The 21,486-nt window shown below is 33.2% G+C and overlaps 2 pseudogenes; both read left to right on the plus strand.

The window, feature by feature from the left end:
* The first annotated feature begins 705 nt into the window (after positions 1 to 705).
* LOC114717144 (serine carboxypeptidase-like 40) lies at positions 706 to 5,134 on the plus strand (annotated as a pseudogene).
* Positions 5,135 to 7,207: 2,073 nt separating this feature from the next.
* Positions 7,208 to 20,047, plus strand: LOC114717145 (serine carboxypeptidase-like 40; annotated as a pseudogene).
* The last annotated feature ends 1,439 nt before the right edge of the window (positions 20,048 to 21,486 follow it).

The following is a 21,486-nucleotide window of genomic DNA, read 5'->3' on the forward strand; positions in this document are numbered from 1 at the left end:
TCTTTTTCATTGAACCGCTATTGAAGTTTTTTCGTTCATTGGATGAATATACTATGCAATCCATATTCTATTAAATGATGAACCAACGACACAACTTTTTGAAGGTAAATTTAGCTTCAACGTACTTTCCCGCTTCAGTAATCAATAAAGTGGGATATCCCGTTTTCAATTTAATCTAAAGTTCATAAAATTGTTTTTGTTTACATTTTAAAACAGCTTTGAAATTCTTAAAGGCGAAGGATCTATATGTCTAGGCATGAAAATAAATCACCCTTGATTGAGTGAATTTAGTCAAGTCTAAAATTTCAAAACCAGACAAATGACGCCGCACATCCAATTTGTTTTAGTCAAAGTTGTGAGAGTAATTAGTCTGCGTGTTTTAAGAAAGTTCACATACGAATTTTGTAATTAAACCTTAAAGTTGAATGAGCAAAATGTAATTTCTCAAACATTTATGGCGCATATAAACGTATTAATATATATTCCCATTAATCTTTATTATAAGGCACATTTGAATAGTTGATCTAACCATATCAGAACTGAGAAAAGGTGATTAATTGAGTCATTAACTTCGTTTAAAAATGAAATAAATTTTCAATTTTACCCATATTTAAATAAAAAATATTTACATCTATATTACATTCTCTCTTATATAGTTAATGATTTTACTTGTTGAGATACAGAGAAGTGACTTAGGGAGAGAAAATGAAGGTATTTCCTGTTTATGCTTGTGTGGGTCTCTTTGCCTTGCTTTGGGTAACAAGCAAAGCGAATCAACAGGCAGAGACGCTTCAAGACTTCATTTTTATCAGAGATATCAAACAATAATAAAGTTGATGAGAAAAATTCTGGGTGGGACGAGGAAGATGAAGTGTTCAAAAACAGCAGCATCATGTTTTAGCAGAACAAGAGGGATTAGGGAAGGCTGATAAAATTAGTGTTGGAAATTGTGCCCTAGGGGCCAATCATTATGTTATGAACATTGTTGATTTATGAATTTATTGATTACGTTATCATATTATGTGCATGTTTACTGTGATGACTATCCTTGGATAACTCATGATTTATCCTAAATGTCCCTGGTCGGTCATCTATGTGGGAGCAGAGATGAAATAAGACCAGTATGACTTTAAAGATATATAGAGATATAAATTAAAGTCATAGGCACATGTAAGAGTACAAGGTGTTGGACCGACCCGCTATGAGAGAGCTATATGGGTTAAGTCATAAGCTTCTCTCATATACAAACCATGTCACTGTGTCCTTTGACCTGAGATCATCATGGATTCCTACATGAGAAAAGCTCAGCTTTGACCCAGTCAAAAGTCACTTTTGACTGAGTGATCATAAAGACTATGTTCAGGCTTAGTGGTTTTTCATGCGGAGGAATGTGAATGGTCAAGATGGAATTTGTCCCTCACATTCGTAGAGAGATATTACTGGGCCCCTCGATGAGTGAGTCTGAGAAATGTATGGCCATACTATAATGGAAAGGTAGTTCCATTTCTATATTCAGACTACTCAGGGATCGAGAAAGTAACGGTCATGAATGGGAGGATGACGTTCTCCATGCCTCATCCATGACCAAAATGTCGTGTGACAAAAGGGACGTGATATGGTTGTATGAAAGGTTGCATCGTTCAATGATCCTCATATGTTTTGGGTAGTCGTGATGTCTTGCTAGAGACCGCGCGCTTATGACTTGTGAGTCATTATAGTTAATGGCCCACTGCCAACTTCATATGGGCCTACAGGGTCACACACAAAATAGCCCAACACGAGTTATGATGTCCAGATTCATTGAATCTAAGATATGTCCAGATTCAATGAATAATATAGGGTGGACGTATATATATATATAAATTCGTATATATATACATATTATATAAATATAAGAGATATTAATTGTTAGATTTAATTTATAAGGATAAATTAGATCTATGTAAATTAATTTTGTCATATCTTTATTTTGAATTAAATAAATAGGTGAATTAAATCTGTGAGACAGATTTAATATAAACCGTATTTATTTAATTGTTCTCTTATCTGATTATGCAATATTTGATATTGTATTAATTTCGGAATTAATTGAGGATTAATTTCGAAATTAAATATCATTCATAATACCTATAGCATCCTATATATTTGATATTAGGGAGCTAGGGTTTTGTGAGTGAGAGGGCGAAAGCTTGCAGATAAGAGACGGCCAAAGATAGAGAGAGGAGGACGATTCTTTTTGGAAAAAAAAAACCCTAGACGGACAAAGAGGCGCTAGCACGCCATTCGTGACTGGAGAGCTATTCGTATGGATACTGGTAGAGGAGGCCAACCGGAGTTGTCGACTTCGAACGACAAAGGAGGCGAGCAGAGGCATCCTGAACGGCGGAATCACCGAGCCACCAAGAAATCGAACACCGAAAGTAATGCTTCTTACTACTTAACTTAAACACGATCGGTAGATCCGGGCAAGGGATTGAAATTTTAAAGTTGTTTTCCGTTGTGCGTCTTTCAATTCCCTTCAATTAGGGCATTGCCTGGACAGCCTTCTGGGGTGAGTTTTGATCAGTACTCAGGTTATGTCAATGTTGATCCAAAGGCTGGAAGGGGGTCTTTTCTATTATTTTGTGGAGTATTCATATAACTCTTCAGCCAAACCATTAGTATTGTGGCTTAATGGAGGTAACTAATCGTCAGATTTATTTCTCTCTCTTCACCTATAAATCTTGATGTGATTTCATTTGATTTGTTCCATGGACTACTACTATTTTTATAACTTCGAAGCTGTTTAATTACATAGATAACAATTTGTGACTCGCCTAACAATATCATAAAGTCATTTTCTGATACAAACACACCTTATACCGCACCAAGTCAAGTCAAATCATACCTAACTGGATACATTATGATTTTTGGTTAAAAGAATCTAATACAGTAACCAAAAAATGCTAATGGTATTTGACCAAAGAGACGTCAAAAGTCATATGATATTTTTCTTTTTGCATGCGTATGCGCCTGGTTTGGCGGGGATGCGATACAGCTAATCAAGTCAAAGGCATATAATTCATGTCCGTCCATCAAACAACTTTTCTTTTTAGTCATTAAAGGTTTTGATTAAAGCTTGGTCTTATTCAAATCTTTATTTCCGAAATGTTCTTTCAGCACGTATTATGCTAAACTAAAATTCATTAATTCATTCATCCCCGTCACAAAACCTGCATATTTTAGGCTATTTTATAAACAGGATATACACCGCAAGGTTTCGTGCTTTCTGATGAAATGGTTGAAATGGGCAGGACCAGGTTGCTCCTCACTTGGTTATGGGGCCATGCAGGAATTGGGACCCTCACAGTCAACGTTAACGGAAAAAAACACTGTTTTTTAGTAAGTATGCTTGGAACAAAGGTTAGATATATGTATAATACACCTCACACACGTTCGTTTCAGTAATTTTGAAGGAATTAAGTCAATACTTTTAATCAATTTCAGGACTTAAATACAGCATTATCTTCAAATTAAATTAATTACAAATATCTTCTTGTGCTGATGAATATGCATGGCAAACGTGCTGTTCTTGGAATCACCAGCTGGAGTAGGATTTTCCTACTCAAACACTTCTTCGGAATATGACGGAGCAGGCGATAAGTTTGCAGCCAAAGATTCATGTATCTTCCTCATCAAACTGGCTTGAGAGAGGTTTCCACAGTACAAATTCAGAGATTTCTTCATCGCTGGAGAGAGCTAGCCGGTCACTACGTGCCTCAGCTTGCTCACACCATTTGGTACAACAAGTGCAGACTAAGCTCACACATTGTCACAACATTAACATTAATTCCAGAACATTATCAACTCAAAGGCGTTGCCGTACGTTAACTCACTCTATTTTAACCACAAAACTAAACCTCTAGTTGTACCACGGTTTATCTAATTAACTTGCTATATGTATGTGGTGGAATCTCAGAGAGGGAATGCCTAGATTGATGATGAAACAAAGTGAAGGGATATTGGATTACTTATGTACTCATGCTCTAAGCTCAGATGAAACCCATGTAACTATTGATAAGTACTGTGACTTTGCTTCGAGTAATTTTTCAAACGTTTGTATCAATGCAACAATAAAGGCTCCTGAGGAGAAAGGCAATATAGATTCGTACTACATTTATGCTCCACTCTGCCATGATACTTCACTCAGAAATGGTCCACCTGGTTCTGTAAGTCTTCCTGCATGTATATTTGTCTTGTTATTAATTAGCAATATCTTCTCAATTTATGTATTGAAATTTCCGGGTGTATGATTATGATCCATGTCTAATTACTCCGTGAATGCCTATATAATAACCAGAAGTCCAACTAGCTAGATTTCCATGCACTTCCCACAAACTGGACTCATTGCAGGTATAATTGTATGTTTCATGAGTTAAACGAACAAGCATGCGTTTATTAATTTCATAGCTTGTACCTATTTGCAGAGCTTATAACTGGAAAAGACCGCTCAAGTACGACGCTACCCATCATCAAGCATCTCATCACAAGTGGTATTAGAGTTTGGCTTTATAGGTAAGTTGCATTTTCATTACAAAAATTGTCACATTAGTTCAAGCCAAAGTAACCAGGAGAAACTACGTGCTGAAGATCCAACTTCACCAAAAAAAAAATGTTGGAATGAGGTGCTTAAATACTTTGGAAATATTCATGAAAGAACATCTACTACGTGGAAATTCTTTTTCTTTTTTTTTGGGCTCTTATCTGGAAGTTTTATTTTGTAGTATTTATGCCTTAAACCGTTATCGATCTACCATTAAGTTGACTATCAACAACATTGGTCAAACCACATAATTTAACTGCCAAATGATAGATAACAGTCAGGATGTTTTTGCTACGAAAATAATATTTTAGGAGATATAACAGCTAAAAAAAAAAAGCTTCCACATACTGGGTGTCTCATCATGATACTTTTAAGATTGTTTAAACACCTAATCTCAAAAATATTTTTATTAAATCTTTTCACAATCCTTATGATTATGATTGTGTAGTGGGGACACAGATGGTGTTGTACCAGTCACATCTACAAGATACTCAATCAAACGCCTTAACCTTCTGGTTGAGGTTCCATGGCGACCTTGGTACTCAGAAATGAAGAAAATAGAATATAAAATATAAGAACACAGCCTTTAAATGATTAGTGTAATAATGAAGCCTGGAAATGAGATATTCTAAAGTACTATCTCTCTGGTATTTATCATTAATTTATACAGGTAAAAAAATTGTTAAGTTAGTTTTTGCAAAAAAAAAAAAAGTGTGTGAGTTTTTTTCTAAGTGCCCATTTTAATAGTTTGCATTAGAAATTATTCCTTTATAGTAAACATTCTTAATATGTGTAATCAATGGGGAGAATTCATAAAAAAAAAAGTCATAAATTTATGAGATAAAATAGATTGAATTCTTACATGAAATAATATTTTTGAGAGTATGTTTTGTAATAAAACTCCATAGTTTAGATTCTCCATTAGATTCCAGTAATAAAAAAATAAATGAAGGAACAATCAAACATTTCATGCAAGTTTCTTGAGTTATAAATTCTATGAATAGACTTCTGGTAACCTAGTCTCTAATCACACGTTATACATGCTTTTCTCCTATTTATTATAGTAATTGAAAGCTCACTGGCCAATCAATTAAATTAGAATAGAAACATGAAGACTCAACCCATCTATGATCTGTTTTAATAGTAAATTCTTTAATTTGAAAGTTAATCACGAAGCTGACTTATATATGAAGGTGATAGACAGCCAAGGGAGAATATGAGCCATTCAAATTACTTCCAATTATCTTAGCAGTGAAACATAACAACTGAAAACCAACCAGTAGCATTGTCAGGATAATTTCAAACAAAAGCCTCCCAAGCATAAACAAACCCTGAAAAAAACACATCAGTATTCCTTAATTTGCACTGTTATAAGAACAGGATCCGATTCCAATTGAAATTAATTAGCTGGCAATTGTTAGAAATTAAGCATAAATTATGTAGCATCAAGATTTTATCATCGGATCGGTCGCTTCATGATTAATTGAGTTGATTTGATTATATAATACACATCCCCCCACTATGAATTGATAATGATATTTTCACAAGGTACAATGAAGCTTCTATGATATTTCTTGATTACCCCGTAAACTCAGTAAAGTTTGGACATTGGAAATAAATTATATGATCTTATGAGAATGCATTTCATTCTTTTCCACATTGGTGAACCGTCATTTAAGTTGTTCATTTCATTGGATGAATATAAAGACTGCCACTACCTATTTATAAATACATGTACACAGTACATTTTACGAACCAACATAACTTCTACGTACTTTCTCGCTTTATCAAAATCTCACCATTCTTGCAGTTAACTTTTAAATGAGATTCAATACTTTTTAATCTAGTCCAAAGTTCCTAGAGTTTTTTTTTGTTTACATTTTAAAAACAGCTTTAATTTGAAACGCTTAAAGGCGGAGGGTACTATTCTAGGCATGAAAATCACCCTTAATTAAATGAATTATTGAATCAAGTTAATCACAAATATAATTAACATCAAATTAATAAAACCATAGCTTTTGACACCCCCAAACCCCCAAAAGGGAAAAAACCCATATCTTGACCCCCAACAAAATTCATTTGAGTTCAAGTTGGTGGTTGAATGATGCTCATAGGATCTTCCTATTAAACCACTCTAATTAAAAATGACACGACGGCCTTTCACTCAAAAAAAAAAATGAACGACGTAATCGAGAATATCACAATATTAGGGAAAAAGATTATTGAATCACTAGCGAAAAACTCGATGTAATGCACTGAAAAGACAAGTGCAATGGGAAAACGTGTTAGTCCCAACAACGAAATTAATTACTGAGTAAACGCAATCGTGTCAGTTACGTTCCATTCTACTGCTTCACAGAATTGTTTGGAGAAGTATTTAATTTGTAGGCTGCTTATATAATAATAGATAATAGATATAATGTTTCCATTTTAATCTGAAGTTGGGAGGGTTGTTTCGCTGGCGTTCCAGGAAAGTTCATATACCAATCTTGTAATAGACCCTATATATAGCTGATGAAGGAACAAATTAAAATGCAGTTTTGCATACATCTATGTTGTGAGTGTGTGTATGTGTAACGTGCTTGTTGAGATACTGAGAAGTAGTAAGTTCGGGAGAGAGAGAAGATGAAGATATGTGCTGTTTATGCTAGTGTGAGTCTTTTTGCTTTGCTAATTTGCGTCACAAGCGAAGCGAATCAGCAAGCAGAAAGCTTCAAGAATTGATTAAATCAAAGGGATCCAAGAATAAAGTTAGCCTGAAAAATTCTTGGGGGGATGAGGAAGATGAAGTAGTGTCCAAAGAGAAATATCATGTTTTAGCAGAACAAGAGGGATTAAGGAAAGCTGATAAGATTAGGGCATTGCCTGGACAGCCTTATGGGGTGAGTTTTGATCAGTACTCAGGTTATGTCACTGTTGATCCAAAGGCTGAAAGAGCTCTTTTCTATTACTTTGTGGAGTCTCCATACAATCCTTCAACTAAACCATTAGTATTGTGGCTCAATGGAGGTACGTTATCTTACTTTCTTACACTGAATTTTGAGTTGCCATTTCAAGAGCTTCGTTTTCGCCATTCATTTGATTTGTTCCATAGTATTGTTTTACATTAATAACTCTGAAACTCTTTAAGTAGATAGTCCTCCAATGATGATGATGACTTTTTATTAAAAGAAAGTTATGCATTAACCAATGAAAGCTAATGGTATTTGACCTATATATAAGAGTTTCAAAGATCTTGTGATATCTTCTCTATTTCGTTCGTTTTGCATACACATGTGCTTGATGATTATCCTCATCCGATATCAATTAATTAAGTCAGAATTCATGTCTGTTCATTTGATTTATGGTTTGATCAAATCTTGATGTTATTCGAATCATTAGTTCCAAACCAAAAAAAAAAAAAGCTTTCAATAAACTAAAATTTCCTTGTATACATCGATTCATCAATCAATTATGAAAATGCATATTTGAATGGTTGAAATTGGCAGGACCAGGTTGCTCCTCACTTGGCTATGGTGCCATGCAGGAATTGGACCCTTCAGGTCAACTCTAACGGAAAAACACTGTTTTTCAATAAATATGCTTGGAACAAAGGTAAGACCTATAACATGTAGCACGCGTACTTAATATAATGCTCATTTTAGGAGTATATTGTGGTGTTGATGAATATGCAGTGGCAAACGTGTTGTTCTTGGAATCACCAGCTGGAGTAGGATTTTCCTACTCAAACACTTCATCTGATTATGATGGAGCAGGCGATAAGATTACAGCAAAAGATTCATATGTCTTCCTCATCAACTGGCTTGAGAGGTTTCCACAGTACAAATCCAGAGATTTCTTCATCACTGGAGAGAGCTATGCTGGCCACTACGTGCCTCAGCTTGCTCACACCATTTTGGTTCGCAATAAACAAAAGCCCAGAACCATTATCAACCTCAAAGGCATTGCTGTACGAACGACAACACTAAAGCCTTGTTATTAATTTGTTGCAACTATTAATCATCTTGAGGTTATATATATATATCTGTTAATTAATAATGCATGAAAAATTGTATTGTTTTCAGATAGGGAATCCATGGAGCTGGGTTGATGATGAAACAAGTGAAAAGGGAAAGTATGATTACTTTTGGACGCATGCTTTGATCTCTGATGAAACCCACGAAGCTATTCATGAGTACTGTGACTTTGCCTCTGAAACTTTTTCAGACGAGTGTCGGAGCTCCACAGATAAAGTATACCAGGAAAGAGGCAATATAAATCCGTACAACATTTATGCTCCAATCTGTCAGAACCCTTCACTCAGAAATGACCTACCTGGTTCTGTAAGTCTTCCTGCATTATTATTCATTACCTGCGTATTCACATATATCTTTTTAATTACCATCTAACAGAATCTTGCCTGATTTCAGGTATATAATTATGATCCATGTTCTGAGACTTACGTGAAAGTCTACTTGAATAAGCCAGAGGTCCAGCGAGCTCTCCATGCACTCCCCACAAATTGGACTATTTGCAGGTGTTATGATGAATGAATATTAATTTCTTGCAACTCAGCATAATGATGAGTTAGAACTCTCTCTCTCTCTGTGGAAAAATCAAGAAGTAGGTTTAATTATTCACTTACCGATTTATTAGCAGAGATTATAACTGGACAGACAGCCCAAGTAGCAGCCTACCTATAATAAAGAATCTCATTGCAAGTGGCATTAGATTCTGGATTTACAGGCAAGTCCATATATATTTTTTCGGTTTATTCACTTGAGAAAAGAGTGATCCTGATGAATGATACTGATGATTTTGTGTTGGTTGGAGTGTACAATTAACAGTGGGGACACAGATGGGAATACGCCAGTGACATCATCAAGGTACTCCATGAAGAAGCTTAACCTTGGTGTGCAGGTTCCATGGCGTCCATGGTATTGTGGAAATGAGGTGGGAGGATATGTGGAAGAATACGAGGGAGTGAGCCTGGTGACAGTGAGAGGATCAGGGCATGAAGTTCCAAGTTGGCAGCCTGAAAGGGCTCTCACCCTCTTCACTTCTTTCCTTAACCACTCTCTCCCTCCTTCTGCTCCATCCCCATAATAGCCATCCTACTCGTGCTTCTTTGTGTTGCCCGACTCACTATATAAAGAAATTCATAAATAGTGTTTATGTTTAAGTATTGTCCCAGTTTTATATGCATGTATATCGCTGAATTGATGCGTGCCTGAGCTATATATTTGATTAAGCATTTTGAAGTTGAAAAACTTCATTTGTGAAAATTGTTATGTATAATAAAAGACAAAATAATAAAGGTTTTCTTTTTTCATTCATTGCTCTAATTAATTTGTAAAACCAAACATAAAATACATATAAAGGACAAAATCAAACAGCATTGAAATGCACAGAAGTGAAAGGCTCTTGGTCTGAAATTGACCTTAATTATTTTTTTTCCTTACAAGCAAACAATAAGCCAGTGTCTCGTATATGTACAGTGTGACAATGCATAACAAGAAAATTTGTCTTATTAATTGTGCAATGTTATCATCAACAGCTAATTGACTAAATAGGTTATTCATTATAAGATCTCCTTGTTCATCAAATTAAAAGTAAGCTGCTGTAATTGTGTGAGAGAGAAAGTGTGTGTTTTGGCCGGAATCTCTCTGTCTTCAAAATTAAGAAATTCACCAAAACAGATGTCCTCGTCTCAATTAATTAATTAACCTAATCAAATTTTTAAGAGATAATTGCCCAATCACACATTTGCATGCTTAATTATCAGTCTCACAGTTAACTTTTAGTGCTCACCAATGCTAGATTTAATGATAAAGAGACATTAGAGGGACCTTAATTAGATACAAGAAGCATGCAGAGTCAGTCCAAAACAATACTCCCTCCGTCCCATCTTATAAACAACAACTACTATCTTTACTTTGTCTTTAAATATAAGCAACTTTTAACGGTTGTCTTAAATTTTTATGACAATTTTCCTGTTTTGCCCCTAATAAGTACTTATTTTAATATATTTATTAAAATGAGTATTTATTTTTTTCCCCAACATCATTTATTAAAGAGAGTGGGGACGGGTGAGCTCATTTCTCTACCATTAAGGCCAGAGGCTGACGTCAAGAGAAATAATGAACTGTAAGGGATATAATCTCTCTCCATGATTTTAATATAATCTTTCTTTCATTATTCGCCCATCATAAATAAGGGTATTTTGGAGAGAAAATATTAAGTCTTACATATTTATTGTCTTTGACCAATTTTCACTATCCTTTTGATCAATGTACTCTCTAGTACAGGGTTACTTATAATATGGGACGGAGGGAGTATTATTTTGGAATTTAGGAGGTGCTGATTTATATAATTCACTTCCGTACTGACTAGCCATATAAAGATTAATCAGCCGGCTGGTCAATAAATGATCATTGGTATTGTAAGGTGTTAATCGTTTTTTCAAAGCTCTCCAAGCATATAAAACCAGAGGGAAAAAAGCTAGCATTACAGTATTACATTTAAAAGAAATTACGTTTTTAGTTAAATTCAATTACGAATTTGTGACAGTAATTACAGAAGCCTAAAATCTCTCACGCGAGCAAATTTCACATAAACTTTCAGCAGGTATTAAAAAGTCAAGAGCGGGCCTCATGTAATCAATTTTTGGTAAGATTTGATTTCTTTTTTAATCATGGTACAGAATTCAAAGGATTGAGTTGTTTGTTTACAATTTAAAAATCACATAGTTGATGTCGAAATGCAAGTTCCCGCCCTATATAAACCAGTTGAGGCTTGAAGAAGCAAAGCAATGTAAAGTGAAGAGAGAGATCACAAGATGAAGATCTTAGTTGTTGTTTACGCTTGTGTGACCCTTTTTGCTTTGCTTTCTTTTACAAGCAAAGCCAATCAAGAAAATAATTTTGAAGAACTAATTCTATCCAAGAGGGCAAAGAACACGCTTGTGATAAGTTCTTGGGAAGAGGAAGATGTATGCAACATTATACTCCTCCGGTCCTTAATATAAAACCCATTTAACTAATTTGATTAGATTAAGGAAGTTAATAAGTTAGTTAATTATAAGAAATATGACACTTTTTTTCCTAAAATACCATAATCATCTTTCTTAATACCCCATCTTCATCTTCTACTTGATTATAGTTGAGGGAGTATTCATAGGGGTAATTTAGAAAAAATTGATAAATATGAGAATTGTGTCTTATATTTAGGACCAAAACCAACTTAATAATTGGGTCTTATATTAAGGATCGGAGGAGTATTTGGTTGCTTACATCTGCAGGGGTTAGCATCTTCATTCTTTTTCTTCTTCACGCTCAATGTTTCTTTCTTTCTTTGTTTTTTCCCCTCAACGAAAAGATCATGAACCAATTCACTGTTAACCTGGGTGGTTTTACCCATTTTATCGATTCTATATACTACTTCCGGTTCTAAATATAAGAGCTAGTTGACTAATTTGAGTAGATTAAGAAAATAAGTTAGTTAGTTATTTATAATAAATAAATGTTGTCTTTCCTAAAATATTCTTGCTTATCAAGTTTATTGGTTAGAACTATCATTATTACAAGGACTATCTCGGAAAAAAAAGTATGAGAGATAAAGTGGATTGGAGTCTTATATTTAAAACCAAAACAAAAGTTAAATGAGGTCTTATATCAAGTACATGAGGTAGTATGTTGTTTTTAATTACCAATTTTCTACCGGTATATTTTCTGTTGGTTTTGACTAATGTTTGGAATAAACTATCCTATCTTAATTCAACTAGACAAGTCGATGTAGTGCGGTTCATTTCTTGACCACATTGACTTGAACAGAAAGCTAAATAAATTTTTTAATAATATCTCCTATACTTAATATAAGAGTTAGTTTAACATTCATTTGGTCTTAAATATAAAACCCAATCCATTTTATCTGTTGTATTTATTTATTTATTTTTCAAAGTAGCCATTGCAATAGCTTGCGCGTTTTAATAGTTTAATCAAATGGTAATTCTAACTAATATAATATATTAGAAAAGAAAACATATATTTATTATAAATAACTAATTTAATAATTTTTTTTACATATCCACAAATTAATTATCTAGTAGTTTTTATATTATGAACCGAAAGTAATATATCACTCCTTCGATTCTTAATATAAGACCTTTTAACTAATTTGATTAGATTAAGAAAGTTAGCTAAGTTAGTTAATTATAAGAAATATGACATATTTTTTCTAAAACACCATAATCATCTTGCTTAATATTCTCCCTCTCTCTTCTACTTGATTATGGTTAAGGGAGTATATATAGGGATAATTTAGGAAAAATTAATAAATATGAGAAATAGGTCTTATATTTATGATCAAAATCAACTCAACAATTAGGTTTATATTAAGTACCGGAGGAGTACTATTTAACATTCACTATTATTAAAAGTCAAATTCAGACATTGCCAAATATAAGCAGGAGGGGTTCAATGCAAGTCACTTCTAATCAATACAATCACTGTTGATAAAAAAAATTACAAAGAGACGTGCATAAGAATTAAAGTATTGTGCTATATATCAATCTCTATTTTTTTCCAAAAAAAAAATATAAATAATCTATTCATTAACAAATCCCACACAAGTAATTTGAGAGTTATCAATTTGAAAAATGTATCAATCTCTACACACACACACACACATGCACACATAACATCAGTGAGAGTTATTAATTTGAAAAAAAATAAGTGAGAAAATCATTGAGCAATTCAGCACAAGCAATCTAATCATTAAAAACATCTCGTATCAAATAAGCAGCATGTATATGTCGTTATTTTCTTCACCAAAAATTATTATAGCAGGCTGCTCACTTTTTGTGAAATTTTTTAGTAATTAAATCATTTATGTCAGATTGTAAAATATTTTTTTTTTCCAAAATAAACCCCAAAAGATAAGGAGTTACCGAGTTGTTCTACTTATTGGCAAGAAAAAAAAATAGATGATGCAATATACAATACTTGAAGATTCAAATTTTTGAGGGGAAACTAGAGAATTATGTAAGATAAGGATACGAAAAACGTTTGGGATGATGATGTGGTAGGCGAAGATGCAAATACCTTCGAAAATGAGATTGCAATCTCACCCAACTTTGTCGTTGAGAAAAAAATAATATACAATAAAGTGTGCGAGAAGAATTTATATATTATAAACATAAAATAGATAGAAGAGACAAGTACTTTTACCTAAATATGAGAATAGGTCTTATATTTATGAACAAAATCAACTCAACAATTAGGTTTATATAAGTACTGGAGGAGTACTATTTAACATTCACTATTATTAAAAGTCAAATTCAGACTTGCCAAATATAAGCAGGAGGGGTTCAATGCAAGTCACTTCTAATCAATACAATCACTGTTGATAAAAAAAATTACAAGAGACGTGCATAAGAATTAAAGTATTCGTGCTATATATCAATCTCTATTTTTTTCCAAAAAAAAAAAATAAATAATTATTCATTAACAAATCCCACACAAGTAATTTGAGAGTTATCAATTTGAAAAATGTATCAATCTCTACACACACACACAACATGCACACATAACATCAGTGAGAGTTATTAATTTGAAAAAAAAATAAGTGAGAAAATCATTGAGCAATTCAGCACAAGCAATCTAATCATTAAAAAATCTCGTATCAAATAAGCAGCATGTATATGTCGTTATTTTCTTCACCAAAAATTATTATAGCAGGCTGCTCACTTTTGTGAAATTTTTTTTGTGAAATTTTTTAGTCAATCAAATTATTTATGTGACACTGTAAAATATTTTTTTTTCCAAAATAAACCCCAAAAGATAAGGAGTTACCGAGTTGTTCTATTTATTGGCAAGAAGAAAAAATAGATGATGCAATATACAATACTTGAAGATTCAAATTTTTGAGGGGAAACTAGAGAATTATGTAAGATAAGGATACGAAAAACGTTTGGGATGATGATGTGGTAGGCGAAGATGCAAATACCTTCGAAAATGAGATTGCAATCTCACCAAACTTTGTCGTTGAGAAAAAAATAATATACAATAAAGTGTGCGAGAAGAATTTATATATTATAAACATAAAATAGATAGAAGAGACAAGTACTTTTACCTAACCAAAAAGAAAATGTCGAGAAAACCTTAAATATGCCACTTACACTGTTTGGGTACGTTAGTGACGGATATATCATACATAAATGAAGAGACGAAGAAAGATAATCGTGGTGATGGAAACACGATGGCCATGGCAATATAAAAGCAAAATTTTGCTAAAAAGGAAAAATTACATCTTAGAAAAGAAAATTAAACATAGAGAATTTTAAAGAAATTAAAATTTTTATCAGTTTAATTTACAAGTTTAGCTTATAAATGATGCAATTCAGCCTATAAATATAAAGTTTAACTTTTAGAGGTTGTTAAATTTGACTCTATATTTAATTTTCTTGCCTGGAAATTATGGATGATTTTCTCTTTCTAAAATATATTTTATTTTTTATTTTAAAATCAAAGATAAAATTTTTTGATGATTTGAAAATTTCCAATTTTATTCGTGCGATGATTTGTGACCTCCTTGAGGGAACTTTCCTTGCAGCTATATATAAGCCACCAAGCTTCACTTAGACTCTTGCCCTTCTTGAAGATCAAGCCCTCAATATAATAAAAGTATCTTTATTATGAAGTCTAATAATCCAAAGAGCTGCCTAATGGGTAGGATAACCCTTTAAATTTATAAAATCACATTTTACTTGCAAGGGTTCTCGTTCTCATACTAAATTACTACATGACTGACCAAAGAACGTAATCAAATCAATTCAAATTGGAAGCTCATCAGTTTTGGTTGAAATATGCATAAAATTTTTGCTGACGAAAACTGTCATGCAGGTGTGACTGAACAAAAATTCAGTCCCTGAACAACACCGTATATCCTAATTACTGCCTCCGGTCCTTAATATGATAGTTAGTTAACTAATTTAAGTAGGTTAAAAAATTCATTAAGTTAGTTATTTGTAATAAATAAGTGTTATATTTTCTAAAATACTCTTATTAATTATGTGTATATTAATTAGAACTATCATTTTATGTATAAAACCTGTAACATGTACAGCTCCTATAAAGACTATATTTAAAAAAATAAATAGAGATGAGAGATAAAATGTATTAGGATCTTATATTTAGAATCAAATTGAATGTCAAATTAACTCTTATATTAAGGAATGAGGGTAATATTAAAAATCAAACAGCTGGCCTATATATATTGAACCATCAGTCGCATTTTCTGTGTGCTAACAACATCAATTATGTATATGAACATGTTCAAACATAATAGAATGGAACTTTGCAATGTTATATTGAAATTAACTGATCAGCATATTGTTAGAAAATAAACATAAATTAAGTAGTAAGATTTTATCCCATTGGTTTGCTTCACGACTATAAGTCGATTTCATTAGATATACACCCCCCCCCCAAAAAAATACCTAGTTGGTAATGAATAGATAAGGATATATTCCCAATAGATACAGTGAAGCTTCCATGAATTTCTGATTATATGGTTTGGAAATACTAAATATATATATATGTTTGTGAAATCTTTTGTTTATTGCAGATATGAAAGCGTATTTAATTCTTTTTCATTGAACCGCCATTTAAGTTGTTTCGTTCATTGGATGAATATATGAAATCCATTCTATTAAATGATGAACCGATGACACAGCTTTTTGAAGATAAACTTCTGCGAACATTTCCCGCTTCAGTAATTAACAAAAACGTAATGTTCAATTTGATAATCCAAAGTTCACGGAGTTCTTTTTTGTTTACATTTTAAAAGCCCTTTGAAAAGCTTAAGGGCGACGGATCTATTCTAGGCATGAATATCACTGAGTGAATTGAGTCAAGTGTAAATTTTTAGTAATCACAAGTCGCTGTATTCTTTATACATTCTGAACCAGCATGACGCCATACATCAAATTTATTTTGGTCCAGAGTTGTGAGAGTAACTTGTCTGCGTTCTTATAAGAAAGTTCATATGCCAATATTGTAATCAAACCTTACACTTGAAGGAGCAAAATGCAATTTCCCAAACATTTATGGCGCTGGGCCAGCGCACACAATATATATAACATATATTTTCTTCTATATTATTATAGGCACCTCTAATCATATCACCGAACTAAGAAAAAGTGATTAAGTTATTAACTTGGTTTGAAAATGAAATAAATTTTCAATTTTACCTATATTTAAATAGAAAATTTTTATATTTATATTATATTTTCTCTCATAGTTAGTGACGTTTAATTTCAAGAAGCTTCTTTATAACAGGCGGGAGTATACTTGTTGAGATACAGAGAAGTGAATTAGGAAGAGAAAATGAAGGTATTTTTTGTTTATGCTTGCTTGTGTGATTCTCTTTGCTTTGCTTTTGGTAACAAGCAAAGCGAATCTGCAGGCAGAGAGGCTTCAAGACTTGATTGTATCAGAGATATCAAAGACTTGGTGGGACGGGGAAGATGAAGTGTCCAAAGAGCAACATCATGTTTTAGCAGAACAAGAGGGATTAAGGAAAGCTGATAAGATTAGGGCATTGCCTGGACAGCCTTATGGGGTGAGTTTTGATCAGTACTCAGGTTATGTCACTGTTGATCCAAAGGCTGAAAGAGCTCTTTTCTATTACTTTGTGGAGTCTCCATATAATCCTTCAACTAAGCCATTAGTTTTGTGGCTCAATGGAGGTAATTAATCATCAGACTTATTTCTCTCTCTTCATCTATAAATCTTGATGTGATTTCATTTGATTTGTTCCATGTACTACTACTATTTTTATAACTCTGAAGCTGTTTAATTACATAGATAACAATTTGTGACTAGCGCCTAACAATAGTATAAAGTGGTTTTCGGATACAAACACACTTTCTACCACACAAGCTAAGTCAAATCATACCTAACTTGATACATTATGATTTTTTGTTAAAAGAATCTAATACAGTAACCAATAAAAGCTAATGGTATTTGACCAAAGGGACGTCAAAAGTCATATGATATTTTTCTTTTTGCATCCGTATGAGCCTGGTTTGACGGGATGCGATAGAGCTAATCAAGATAAAAGGCATATAATTCATGTCCGTTCATAAAACAACTTTTCTTTTTAGTCATTAAAGGTTTTGATTAAAGCTTGGTCTTATTCAAACCTTTATTTCCGAAATTTTCTTTCAGCACGTATTATGCTAAACTAAAATTCATTAATTCGTTAACCCCCGTCATAAAACTTGCATTTTTTTGGCTATTTTATAAATGGGATATATACCGCAAAGTTTCGTGCTTTCTGATGAAATGGTTGAAATTGGCAGGACCAGGATGCTCCTCACTTGGTAATGGGGCCATGCAGGAACTGGGACCCTTCAGAGTCAACTCAACGGAAAAACACTGTTTTTTAATAAATATGCTTGGAACAAAGGTGAGATATATGTATAATGGACCTCGCATACACGTTAGTTTCAGTAATTTTGGAGGAATTTAAGTCAATAATTTTAATCAATTTCAGGACTTAAATACACCATGATCTTCAAATTCAATTAATTACAAATATCTTATTGTGCTGATGAATATGCAATGGCAAACGTGCTGTTCTTGGAATCACCAGCTGGAGTAGGATTTTCCTACTCAAACACTTCTTCGGAATATGACGGAGCAGGCGATAAGTTTGCAGCCAAAGATTCATATATCTTCCTCATCAACTGGCTTGAGAGGTTTCCACAGTACAAATCCAGAGATTTCTTCATCGCTGGAGAGAGCTATGCCGGTCACTACGTGCCTCAGCTCGCTCACACCATTTTGGTCCACAACTAACATAAACCCAGAACCATTATCAACCTCAAAGGCATTGCCGTACGTTAACTCACTCTATTTTAACCACAAGACTAAACCTCTGCTTGTAACACGATTTATCTAATTAACTTGCCATATATATGTGATGGAATCTCAGATAGGGAACGCTTGGATTGATGATGAAACAAATGTGAAGGGAATATTGGGTTATTTATGGACTCATGCTCTAAGCTCAGATGAAACCCACGCAACTATTGATAAGTACTGTGACTTTGCTTCTGGTAATTTTTCGAACGTTTGTATCAATGCAACAATAAAGGCTCTTGAGGAGAAAGGGCAGATGGATTGGTACAACATTTATGCTCCACTCTGCCATGATACTTCACTCAGAAATGGTCCACCTGGTTCTGTAAGTCTTCCTGCATGCATATTCATCTTGTTATTAATTAGCAATATCTTCCCAATTAATGTATTGAAATTTCCAGGTGTATGATTATGATCCATGCTCTAATTACTCCGTGAATGCCTATATGAATAACCCAGAAGTCCAACTAACTTTCCATGCACTTCCCACGAACCGGACTCCTTGCGGGTATAATTGTTAATTTGTTTCATGAGTTAGACGAACAAGTATGCGTGCATTAATTTCATATGCTTGTACCTATTTGCAGAGCTTATCACTGGAAAGACCGCTCAAGTACGACCCTACCCATCATCAAGCATCTCATCACAAGTGGTATTAGAGTTTGGCTTTATAGGTAAGTTCCATTTTCATTACAAAAAGCGTCACACTAGTTCAGGTCTCAGTAACCAGGAGAAACAACGTACTGGAGATCCAACTTCACCCAAAAAAAACAGAAAGAAATGTTGGAATAAGGTGCTTAAATACTTTGGAAATATTCATGAGAGAACATCTACTACGTGGAAATTCTTTTTTTTTTTTTTTTTGGGCTCTTATCTGGAAGTTTTATTTTGTAGTATTTATGCCTTAAACCGTTATCGATCTACCATTAAGTTTGACTATCAACAACATTGGTCAAACCACATAATTTAACTGCCAAATGATAGATAACAGTCAGGATGTTTTTGCTACGAAAATAATATTTTAGGAGATATAACAGCTAAAAAAAAAAAGCTTCCACATACTGGGTGTCTCATCATGATACTTTTAAGATGTTTAAACACCTAATCTCAAAAATGTTTTATTAAATCTTTTCACAAATCCTTTATGATTATGATTGTGTAGTGGGGACACAGATGGTGTTGTACCAGTCACATCTACAAGATACTCAATCAAACGCCTTAACCTTCTGGTTGAGGTTCCATGGCGACCTTGGTACTCAGAAATGAGGTATTCTAATAAACCAGTTTTTTCTTCTTGACCCTCCTCTATTCTTTTTTTTGTCCAGTCTCTTAACACCACTGAGTCAAGTTCAACTAGTTCATGAACCTTTTCTTTGCATGTGATTTGGTCTTAGTGCCTTGATTTACAGGTGGGAGGATATGTGGAGCAATACAAGGAGTAACGTTTGTGACAGTGAGAGGAGCTGGCCACACTGTTCCTAGTTGGCAACCAGCAAGAGCCCTCACCCTCTTCACTTCATTCCTCAAACACTCTCTGCCTCCTGCTTTGCCATGGCCATAGCTATAAAACTCACCAAAACCTTCCCTCCTTCATAATTATTGCTCTGTGTGTTAAAGTAATCAATGAACTCTGTCGGAAATGTTTGGATTGTTTACAAATAAATATGCAAATTTATGTAATCCAAACTATGAAATGATGAGCCAACAACACAACTGACTATTTGAAGATAAAATTCTATATGCATGCATAGTATCAAAATCTCACCAGCTAACCTCCTCATTTAACCTTTAGGTTGGCTTTGTTTTTATTTTAGTCCAAAGTTCATAGGGTTGTTTGTTTACATTTCAACAATAATAGACTGATATGTTTAATTAAAGGCGAAGGACCGATTCTAGGCTTGTAAACCTACCATATAATACAAACATAAAAATATAGTAGAAAATAGAATATAAAATATAAGAACAGCCTTTAAATGATTAGTGTAATAATGAAGCCCGGAAATGAGATATTCTAAAGTACTATCTCTCTGGTATTTATCATTAATTTATACGGGTAAAAAAATTTTTAAGTTAGTTTTTGTAAAAAAAAAAAAAAGTTGTGTGTTGAGTTTTTTTTCTAAGTGCCCTTTTAATAGTTTGCATTAGAAATTATTCCTTTATAGAAAACATTCTTAATATGTGTAATCAATGGGGAGACTTTATTAAAAAAAAAAAGGTCATAAATTTATGAGATAAAATAGATTGAATTCTTACATGAAATAATATTTTTGAGAGTATGTTTTGTAATAAAACTCCATAGTTTAGATTCTCCATTAGATTCCAGTAATAAAAAATTAAATAAATGAAGGAACAATCAAACATTTCACGCAAGTTTCTTGAGTTATAAATTCTATGAATAGACTTCTGGTAACCTAGTCTCCAATCACACATGTTATACATGCTCTTCTCCTATTTATTATAGTAATTAAAAGCTCACTGGCCAATCAATTAAATTAGAATAGAAACATGAAGACTCATCAACCCATCTATGATCTGTTTTAATGGTAAATTCTTTAATTTGAAAGTTAATCACGAAGCTGACTTATATATGAAGGTGGTAACAAGCCAAGGGAGAATATGAGCCATTCAAATTACTTCCAATTATCGTAGCGGTGAAGCATAATAACTAAAAACCAACCAGTAGCATTGTTAGGATAATTTCAAACACAAGCCTCCCAAGCATAAACAAACCCTGAAAAAAACACATCAGTATTCCTTAATTTGCACTGTTATAAGAACAGGATCCGATTCCAATTGAAATTAATTAGCTGGCAATTGTTAGAAATTAAGCATAAATTATGTAGCATCAAGATTTTATGATCGGATCGGTCGCTTCATGATTAATTAAGTAGATTTCATTATATAATACACATCCCCCCACTATGAATTGATAATGATATTTTCACAAGGTACAATGAAGCTTCTATGATATTTCTTGATTACCCCGTAAACTCAGTAAAG

This window comes from Neltuma alba, unplaced genomic scaffold (assembly GCF_004799145.2).
Source record: "Neltuma alba isolate B1F8T4 unplaced genomic scaffold, ASM479914v2 tig00011709_pilon, whole genome shotgun sequence".
In the NCBI taxonomy this organism is placed as follows: Eukaryota; Viridiplantae; Streptophyta; class Magnoliopsida; order Fabales; family Fabaceae; genus Neltuma; species Neltuma alba.